At 42.1% G+C, this 10,926-nt stretch overlaps 1 long non-coding RNA gene across 1 annotated transcript; it reads left to right on the forward strand.

The window, feature by feature from the left end:
* Positions 1–7,146: 7,146 nt before the first annotated feature.
* LOC139791818 (uncharacterized) lies at positions 7,147–10,693 on the forward strand. Its single transcript, XR_011724035.1, has 3 exons — positions 7,147–7,344; positions 7,646–7,821; positions 9,991–10,693. It is a non-coding gene; the product is annotated as an uncharacterized lncRNA (long non-coding RNA).
* The last annotated feature ends 233 nt before the right edge of the window (positions 10,694–10,926 follow it).

Here is a 10,926-nt window from a genome sequence, read left to right on the forward strand (position 1 = left end):
ACATGACACTGGATCCAGGATGTGCAGGCACTCCTGCTGGGACAGATAATCTGCATTTAAATTACAAGATTCAGCCATATGTCTGGCTGGGAAATGAAAAGGTTGGAGTGATAGATACCACCTCATGCTTCTGCTGTTGGAGTCTTTCATCCTGCTCAGTCACTCTCATGCACAGTGGTCTGTTCCAGAATAAACTCTCTTCCTATTAAATAATACCTGAATGTCTCCAGTGCCTGTTTCAGAACCGAGCAGTCTCCTTTTTTTTTTTTTTTTTTTTTTTTTCTCAGAAACTATATATCAAATCTGCAGGAGCAAGCTTTTGACTAATATTCTTCTTGGTTATTTAACTTGTAATAACTTAATCAATTTAAACCGCTCAACTTTTATTTGAGATTTAGGCTAGACCATATGATTGGGAATTCATGATGTGCAATTTAGGAAAAGGTACATTTTCCTCATTTATAAAAGGGTACACCCCAGCTCCCCACTCTTGTGTCTGTGCATATGAGTTTTAAAATAAGAAAGGTATATTTCCCTATAGTTCAAGTAATATTTTTTTTTTCCCCAGCGGGTATTGGTTAGCCTTTACAATTGCTTTTCAGTGGGAAACAATGTTTTTGTTGCACCTTCAACAAGTCAAAACAGTCCCTTCTTTATAGCTGCTGAATGTGTTCTGTGATGGTATGACTTTACTTCTTTTAAAAGGTGAGAAAGTACTGTTATAATATTTCCAGTAATTTAGTTGCATATCCTGAACAAAAATAGAATTGGTGAACAAAATCTCATTTTTAGTATTATGAAGATGATAATTTAAATCAGTGTAAGAACAAAGGCAGCTGAAATACAGAGCCTTTTCCCACATTTTCAGTGTGTTATTATTTTTGGACTTTTCTTTTTTTGACTTGCCCTCTCACATGGCTTGGGTTTAAGCACAGCATAGTGGGGGCTTAATGGTTTGATGAAGGTACCAGCGAGTGCTAAAGGCATGATCTGGGTCTAGAAATCTGGCTGCTGTACTCTTAAAATCAGGAATACTCCCAGAATTTATAGTCTTGGAATTTATGCCCTTGGAGGCAGATGGAGAGGACACTCTGCTGGCATCAGAGCTCTGTCCCTGGAAATGCCACTTGGAATTTGATGGGGGCATTTTTAAGCTCCACGTGCAAGGCTCTGAGTTGGAAGCTGGCACACTTCAGAGGGAGAATCTGCTTGTGAGGGGGTGATGCCAATGCATCATTTTCTCATGGAATTTTCTGGAAAAGAGAGTTTTGCAGATGAGCAAGTCAGAGGCCAAAAGAAGCCTTGCTGTGGCCTATTTGCTGCCCATCCAAGCTGCCTGCTGTGGTTTGCCCTCCCCATGAATGAACCCCTGCTGCTGGGCTGAGCTCCTGCCTAAGCCCTGGAAACATCAGTGTGGATTGAGGAGCATCAATGCCACTGGGGGTGGTGGTGGGGGATTCCCCCTGGCCACAGCTTTGAACTCATCTCTCACCTGGGTATCTCTGTTCTTTTATCACCACTTTGGGAAAAAAAAAAAAAAAAAAGTGAAAAAAAAAAAAGTGGAAGGACCATTAGTTTAGACTGAGAACTGACAAAAAAGGATGTTCTTGTGAATTGTTCCCAGACTTGTCACTGGCCTCTAAGTAAGCATAAAGAATTACAAGAATTAGCATAATGACTCTGAAAGTTCTTATTTTCATACATTTTGTTGGTTTATTTCAGGACCATTATAATTAAAACTAAGCACTGGCAGTAATCATATGGTAAATGCTTCCTTTTGGCAGCTTTGAAAGATTTTTTTTCTCTTTAGAGATCCTGATAGGGAGGTTGATAAGTCATCTAAATGAGCATAAATGAAAACATGTAAAATCTAATTTGGTACAGAATTTTTTCTACGCATGGCATAGATCTGAAGTAAGTGTTCTGTAAGAGACACCGGGGAGTTTTATGAAGCGTGGTTGGGTATATAGTGTAAATACATAAAATTTTGTGTATATGCCACACACAAAACACTATAGGTGTCTGTTTAAAGGAAGACAGCATGACAAACCTCAAGGAGCCACAAAGTCTACCTGGTACATATTTCACATCTTAACAACAATTGCTCAATGGATGTGCCAATGCCAAAAGAACCCTTTGGGCCTTTCCGAGAAGAATACATCCATAAGCTTCCATGAAATATGTCATCCCTTTGACTCATTTATACTAAGGAAATACCAACAAAACACTGTGTTTAAATAGCTTTAAGGATCTGATATAAATCAACAATAGCCAGGAAATTTAAGAAAGCTGAAGCTGACACTCCCTCTTCAGCACATTACACCCTGTGCTTGCAAAGCCAGTTAGAAGCCTTGGGTATCCCACCTCATTTTCAGTTCCTGATTTATGTGAGACCCTATGGGTAAAGCACCAGCAATAACATCCCCTTCCACCTCAGACCTTGCATGCCACGGGTTCAGATGACCTCACAAGAAGTCAGATGTGCTTTGCCTAAAATACCAGTAACATTCTGGCCTGAGACACCATTCCCCAGCAGCTGAGACCGAGTCCCTTGCTCTGCCCAGCATCTGGTCCAGATGCAGTGCCCTGTGGAAGGGAGGGAACACTCCACACATGCCAGAGGATTGGCTTTCCAAAGCCTGTAGGACATTTTCCATGCTGGCTGGGGTTCAGCAGCCTCGGTGGTTCCGGGATGGCAGGACTGCCTGTGTGGCTACTCCCAGGCCCTTTGGCTACCAGCAGCCCCCAGAGCCAGGCTGTGGTCAGGATGGGGGGACCACAGACCAACCCTGACTGCACCCAGAGGACCCCAGTGCCCAAGTTTCAAGCTTCAGTGTATGTTTCACAATATCTTACATGCTGGCATATGCAGTGCCAATGCACAGTCAGCCTCAGTCTTTCCTCTGATGCTACCCAGAAAGTTAAGTCATTCTAAGAGTCTCTGTTTCTTTGCAGGTTTTTATGTTTTAGAGTAAGACACGTTCAAAAAAATTCATTCCAATGCAGGATTAGTTGGTGCAGGAGGATTAGATTAAGGCTTTTATTACCTCTCTCCTATTGCAGTGATAACTGCTTGGCATCAAGCTCTAGGATCTGCTATGAAGCCACAGAAAAGAAGGGAGGCATCTTCTCCAAAGCTTGCTGGGCACCTCTAACCCCAGCAGCTTTGTCCTACCCCTGCATCAGCTGCTCCCAGGCTACACTGTCATCCCAGGGGCTCTTGTGGTCCTTGGGGATTCCTTCCATATGGAGGCAGAGCTGTTGATGCCTCTGCAGCTGTAGGAATATCCCAGGAAACAGAGAAGTGGGACAGGTCCTGAGGACCTAGATTATTCAGGGTGAAAGAGGGTCTGAATGAAAGCCACAGCTCCTTTTGCTGCTTTGTCATTCTACTTACAATGTTGATTCATGGTGAAACAATTCAGTGAAAAGAAAAACAAGACTTCCCTGTAAAATTTTGTTTTATTGTCAACTTTCACACAGTTCAGGGGAAGAAATTCCCTAGCCCATTAGAGCTTCTAACATTACAGGCACAAGGTTTGTTTTGAGAAAACAAACATGTCAGCATTTTATATATATTTTTTTTAGTTATTTTTTCCAACTTCAGGCATGTTGGCAAGGCATCGTTTCAGTGGGTTTTTTTTACATGAAGGCATATAGACAGGAAAGCACAGTACCAGCTGGGAGTGCAATATGCCACTGGTCTGTTACTGATAAAGAGCAACAAAGCAAAGGAGCCATAAACCAGGCAAAGCAAAAAGGAGGAGAGAGGCATCTACAGAAGTGAGCGTGTGGCAGCTACCTAATTACTGGAGATTCCCTGGTACCAGTATCTGAAGTCATTAGTGTAAAAGCAGCATTGGTTATGGACATCTGCACAGCTGTGAGTAGCTGGGGGGGGTTGTTGGTGTTTTTTTTTTTTTTCTAAGTCCTGCTTTCCATAGTGGCAGCAGAAGAAAAACAAGTTTAAAAAAAAAAAAATCAGTTTACAGGGATATGTATAAATACAGTAAAATAATGGCTCCACGCTTGCACCCTCCGTCTATTAAATATTAGCCCTAAATTTTCATAATACAACCCAACAAAGATAACAGCATTTAAAAAGCAATGGGATAATTTTAAGCTTTTATCCTAAAATTCTGCCCTTATTTATACTAAGTAGCCCCTCCAACTTAAATCTGTTTATTACAGTAAGGTGAGCTACACTTTTAGTTATCATGGGAAAACATGAGGTAAATCCTATTGAAATAAAAACTTGTGTTCCTAAAATCACATTTGAAGAACATGAAAGATCCAGCACAGGCAGTATTATTTTCAGCCAACTTGTGAGTTTGTGTTGAACATGTAAAATAGGAAAGGGAGGATGGGAGAATTTAATAAATACACACTAGAACCCAAAGCTATCAATTTCACATAACTTTCCCCTGGGGTGCATCTGTGACGTGCAGAGTCAATAGCAGAGGTATTTCCCAAACTCAGCCCCTGACCTTGCATCTGGACTCTGTCCCTGCACAGCCTCTCACTGGCCCCAGCAGAGTTTCAGACGAGCCGAGAGGGTTGCTCATACAGATGTGATAACGTGACCAGTGACCCAGATAAAGACACGTTTGCTGACCCAGGGGGTGGACAGTTTTAAGGCCACATTACTGCCTCTTTTCCACAGGAGAAAGTTGACCCAAAAGGATATCTCTGCGTGGGACAGCTGTGGTTTCAGAGGATGGCAGGGGCTGTCATCCAGAGGCAGCGATTCTGCATGGCAGCTCTGGGAGCTTGGCAAAGGACTGGAGGGAAAATATGAAGAGAAGATGAATCTGTTCAGCACTAAACATGTTTATTTTAACTTCTCTGAAGCTTCTGAAAAATCACTAAGCAAAACTCCAGGGTATAAATCAAAGTGAGGGAGAGAAAGAAAAAGCGCAAGTGAAAGAAAGTCATTACTTTGATTGGCAATGAAAGATTACTCAGGATCCGTAACTGTGTTTACCTAGCTCAGATTTAAGTTCACCATTCCAAAACCCTCAAAAGAAACCCATGCTAAAAACAAAAACCAACCTAAACAAGCTCAAAGTTTTCACAGGAAAATGATCTGTGGGACAACAAGTAGAAGTTTGGGGTTTGCCACCGGTGCTCATACAGCTACATTTTCTTTGCTGTCCAATCTTTATTTTATAGAATTCCAAGCTCTCTCTACTAAGAGTTTAAATTACAGAATAAAGGCTAAAATTATTAAAATAAAGATAGCTATCTATTTTTTTTCCCTGTCTTTAGTTTCATGTCCCTCAGCTACACCTTAGCACAGCCCAGTTCACAGCATAAGGTCAGAAAGTCAGTACTAGGCATGCAGTTACAATAACTGCTGTTCTCACTTGTTCACTATAAGCTCCCTATTTCCTTCTTAGAAGTTGTTTTCAAAAGGATCTGTTTGCATAATTGTGCAGCAGCAAGCCCTGGTAGCCTCAATCCTCAAGAATGTTTTCAATGACTTCTTCCTGCCCCATTTTTCCATGAGAGAGAGAGAGAACTGTTGGGAAAGGGAGAGCTGACAGCGTTACCAGACAGATGCAGAACAGAGATTAGCGTTTTAGGGGAAAAAAAAGATCTTTTTAAAATTTTTATTTAGTTATATATTTTTCTTCCTGGTGTTAGGATCGTTTTTTAAAAATGCCCCCTCATTTTACCATTTCATGTCCATTAGGTTGGCACGGGCCTTCCAGCAACCAAGTAGATGCTAATTTTAGAGGTGAGAGTATTAAAGCAGAGGAGTGGGCGTGTTTCACCCACACAATGGCTGCCAGCATCAAACCCAGCCCGTGGATCAATTCAGGCTGTGGAAAGGTTGGGAAGCTTTGCAGTGACAATGTGAGTCAACACGGCCATTTGCTGGATAGATAAGTGAAGTGCAAACAAAGGGTGGGAGGGCAGTAGCCAGAGCATCAAAAATTAAATGTCTGCTTCTTACGGGAGCCGGGCTCGCTCAGGCAAACACACACCTGTACCACATGTGTACCAAATCAAAATCTGATTATTTACAGTATTGGTTTTAGTTATGGAGAGCTCTTCAAAAACCTAAGGGCAAAATGACCTTGAGAAGTTCACGTTATTAAGAACTAATTATTACCCTCTGACAGACCCCATTTATCACCATGAACACCAGATACATTAATTAGAGCACTGCTGGCATTGGAGCAAATCTGTTCCCCTCATGTTAGATTTTGTTTTAGATTTTTTTTTTCCTAGAGGGAGCACAGGAATTCTTAGATGTAACAAAGAACAGTTTAAAGATTTTCCACCACGGTGAGTTTAAAAGTATTTATGGGCTTTTTTGGTCCCTGAATCAAGCTCTCTAATCAAAGAATTATCTTTGCTAGTGACAGACAAAATTAATAATCAGAGTTTTGGTTTTTAACCCTGCCTGTCACCTACAGCACTGACGGCAAGGACCATGGTGTAGATTATTCAGCAATTAACATTATGTGATGTTGCTGAATGCAGCATATTTCCTGTAGCTTAAAAACGTGCCACGCTGTGGCAATGCAGAGTAGGCAGCTTTTAAGTTCGGATTAAATCTGAGTGAAAGTCTCCCATGACTTGTTCAACTCCTGCCATTACCTTATGTAGTAATAACGGTGTAATGCAAGGTAGGGATTTAAAAAGACAAGAACATAAATCTTTCTTTGAGATTGATGATATTTTGCTTGTTGCCTGTGTGTCAGGGAGCTTGCTGTGTTGCAATTTCCCACCCTCGTCCTAGTAGGAGAGTAAAATGAAAGCTTTGCTAGGATCAAGCCCTGTATTTGTCTCCAGAACAAAATTTCCCATCGGATTAAGACCTGCAAAATTTGGTCCCTTAGGTAAGAACTGAGGAGTCCTCAATAATATCCTGAGGAGCCCTTATCACTTTGTTACCCACAATCGGCTGCAATAATGTCCCCACCTTGGCTTTGGTATTATTTTTCCCTGGATGGGAAAAAAAGTTAAAAAAAAAAAAAAAAGAAAAAAGAAAGAAATACATGCAAATATGGTGCCCGGGTGCTTCATAGTCTTAACTAATCACCCCAAATGGTCTGGCTCTTTAAATGAAGCACAGGCTGGAACACGCTATCTGCTTCTCAGAAAGCCGAAGGTGGATGCGTGCCAGGGATTTGTGCAGCTTCCTGGCTTTGCTGATAAAGAAGGGCCACTGAGAGGTAAACCTCTCCTCTCCCTGCAACACATTTCCTCTGCGGCTGCCCAGAAACAAGGGACCCCAGAAGACAAGGAAAACACGGAGGCTGTGACAGCAGAGCCGGCTGCCTGGGCGGGAGGAGACCTCTGAAGGGTTCACACGCTTCTACATTTAGAAATGTGAGCTCCAAGCCCGGGCATCTGCATCAGGGGGTGGAAAGTATGAGAAAGCAGGTCTAATGCTGAAAGTTAATGATAGCATTTGCCCATGTTAACCAGTAAATGACAAGGCAGGGTCACGGGAGTTAATTATTCAAGTAAGTGACTGCTAAAAGAAATGTTTAAGAAATGTTGGTAGTTTGCACTGACTGCTATGTGAAGTAACTAATCGTATCAAAGTTTAACCTCGACAGCTCTAAGCAGACCCTTCTTGCTCATTTTCTGGTTTTGTTTTTTAAATCAGTTATCCTCTACCTCACAGGCAGAGCATAATGGTTTGCAGAAAAAAAAAATCAACAACCCTACTTGGCTGGAACGGCTCCTGTGCCCTGAAGATGTGAGCTTCAGGACAGAAACAATCTGGTGTTGGCTATGGAAGAAGCTCCCATCCCAGCTCTCAACCTCCAGTGTGATGGGGGCCACTCTCCTCACATCCTGGTCCTCATGAATTTAGGTTATAACCTCTTTGGGGCAAACTCTATTTGGTTTGTGCAGTGCCAAGAACAATCAGGTCCTGCTTACCACTGATGTCCCTCAGCACTGCCATCAAATAAACACTAATGAAGATGGACTGCTCATACCTGAATAGCCCCAGCTGAATCCACCACTTAAAAAATTTCATTATTTTTTTGGTGCCCAGATAATTTAAAAAACTCCCAGGAAAAATACAATTACTGCCCTGCCGTAACCACTAAGCTTCTGTGGGACATAGCTGCATAATTTTAAGAGCCAAACATTCCACTGGACTTCTTTGTTTCAACAATCAAATACCAGAGAGGGAGGCAATACTGGCAATGTATTTTTCTTCTTATGTATGCTGAACTGCTTTACAACTTCTAATAGTGATAGATGAGCCTGCAGTATCAGAAAAGAGGCAAATATAAACTAACATTTTTTAACATTACAGCATATATGCAGCACTTCTAATCCCAAGCACACTTAAATCAGACATACAGTTGCCACTTGACCTCTCAGGGAAGAGCAGCTACCTCCAGGCTGGGACACAGCATGTGTCTAATAAACAATATTTGAGGTTTGGACATGGACAGGAATACTTTTATGCCCCCCTTGTAGCTCTGATAAAGAGAAACCAGAACATAAAAGCATATTTAATTTGTATATATATGCCTATTAAAATACTGAATCTAAGAGGAAGGCAGACTTGGAAAACCTAAATATGAAGAATGTATTATAGAGGGTAATGATGAAATTTGATCTGGAACATGAGAGGGCAAGTAAGTGAATATTATTTTTTCTTGGGGAAAAAAAAAAAAAGCCTTTGAGGTTAGAACCTGGTCATTTAAAAGCCTGACTTTACCATTATCTGAAAACCAGAACCCTCACTGTTATTTGTGCCCATTGCTTGGGTGAGCTCTGCACTGGAATACTTCCTGTGGGAGAACCTCAAAGGGAAGACTGCAAAACCCACAGTTTGCCTTTGGGAAAATATTAATTCCTCACAAGTAATTTATTCTTGATGTATAGCATGAAATCACGGAGGTTGTGGAAACTTCCCGGTTTTCCTCCTTCTGTTGTAGGAGTGCTAGAAAGGTTATTTTACTGTGTCCTCAAAGAGAGAAAGAAGACCATTTGTAAGATGGCTCAATATGTAGGCATGGGCAGCTTTTCATTAATTGTTGCCTTGCATCTGATGCTGAAAAAGGCTTTTCAGCAACAATTCACAGTCCCCTGGATACACACTACAGCAATTGCCCTTGTCACAAGCTTAAGTGCTGCTGCCCAGGGTATCATTGTCCCTGGAGCTCCTGGAACAGCATGGCTGGTGTGATCTAGAAGTGGGCTTGCTTGCCTGTTAATCCACCCTTGTGAGCACTGTTGCCACCTCTGCAAACAAACAAGCAGAGCTGAGGGAGGGAACATTGATGCTGAACTTGGGGACAGCCTCTGGTAGCAGTCCTTGGCCTCCTGACAGGGGCTGTGCAAGCTAAACTTCAAAATAAGCAAGCAAATAAAGTTCACTTGGATAATCAGAGGACTTGTCAAAATGGATTACTTCAGAGATTGCTGGCAATGTTGAATGACAGACACGACCCACTCTACCAGAACACATGAGGAGATAGGAGAAAGCCCACACCCTACTTGTGTTTGAATGCCATCAATGGGGTGGTCCCAAACACCATTGGGAGCTGTCAATGGCCAGAAGGAAGGCATTTCAGCCATGGCTAGAAAAGTGTTATCTATGGAGCAGGGCAAGGGTGGTGGGAGGCAGGGGTTGTGAGGGGCAGGGGGGATAAGACTGAATATAAAAGAACATTAAAAAAAAAGAAAGTTATCATTGCAAACAACCCAGCGCCAAGACAGCCAACAATAAGGGTAAGATTGTAAGATAAGCATGTAAATTAAAGATTGCAGAAAGCAGAGGTTTGGTTTCGAAGTCCCATTGCTCAAGTCAGAAAGAATTAACTCTCCCATGGTACTTGGGCAGAGGCAGAGGATGCAGAAAGGGCAGTGTGGGTGGTTCACAGTGTTCCCTTTGCTTTGGCCTGGGAAACTAGGAAGCCACAACTGTTCTTTGCTTGTAGACTTTTTGTTGCTCTAAGCATGAATGTCCCTTTTGTCCTCTAACAATCCCATTTTTGTTTTTAGGAAGACACTCTTTGACCCTTTCCTGGACTAGGAATGGAAGCCAACTGAAGCAGCAGGATACTGCTCTTCCAAAACTACTTTGTAGTCCTCTCCTTTGATGCCATTGCTGGCCATCATGCCAGCCTGGCTGATTTTAAGCTATTTTGCTAATTTGCCTTCATTCACCTGTACCAATGGTGATAACCACTGCTTTTAATATGTTTTTTCAATCTTCCTGCACCATTCTTGCACTCATTCCCTAGGAATGATTTCAGCTGGTAGCTGCAGATCTCCAGCTCAACATTACATGTCCCAGAGCAGGCAGGGGGGATGAAGACAAGCTCTGCACTCTTGTTGCCAGCCTGCTTATTTTTATGAGTATCTTTATGGGAAATCTTTCAGTCAATTTTGTGTTTTCTTTCCTTCTGGGTTTAGACAGTGTGGCAGTCATACATAGTGTCAGATAAGTGTTGGTATTTAGATGTACCTGAGCTCCCTTTATAGTCACTGGACATGATTCAGGGGCAAGAGTCACATATTTAGTGCATTTGTAGGAACTGCCAAGCTATCCACAGTTCTGTCTCTGTCTAGCCTTTGGCTGCCACTGTGGAAGGGTCTTCAGTGGGTCAGTCCTGGGTCTCACTTGCCATCCTGGATACCATAAGTGAGCTCAGAAAGCACTGAAGCCTTGCCTGTGGATAAATATATTAAGCTCCTATCTCACATAATTTGGCTCTGTCTGTATTTACTGGTAAGAAATATGTGTCTGTTTATCTCACCTATCTGAGAGTGGGCTGAGAATCCTCCTGAGGATTCCTGTCTCTATCCATTGGTTTAACAGGAATTTAGGTGAGTAGATGAGGTGTGATGACTTATTTTTAGATGGCTATAGTGAGATGAAATGAATCTCATCCATACTGGCACATGATTAATGTTGGACCAGTAAGCACCTTGCAC

Source organism: Heliangelus exortis, chromosome 1, assembly GCF_036169615.1.
Source record: "Heliangelus exortis chromosome 1, bHelExo1.hap1, whole genome shotgun sequence".
NCBI lineage: Eukaryota > Metazoa > Chordata > Aves > Apodiformes > Trochilidae > Heliangelus > Heliangelus exortis.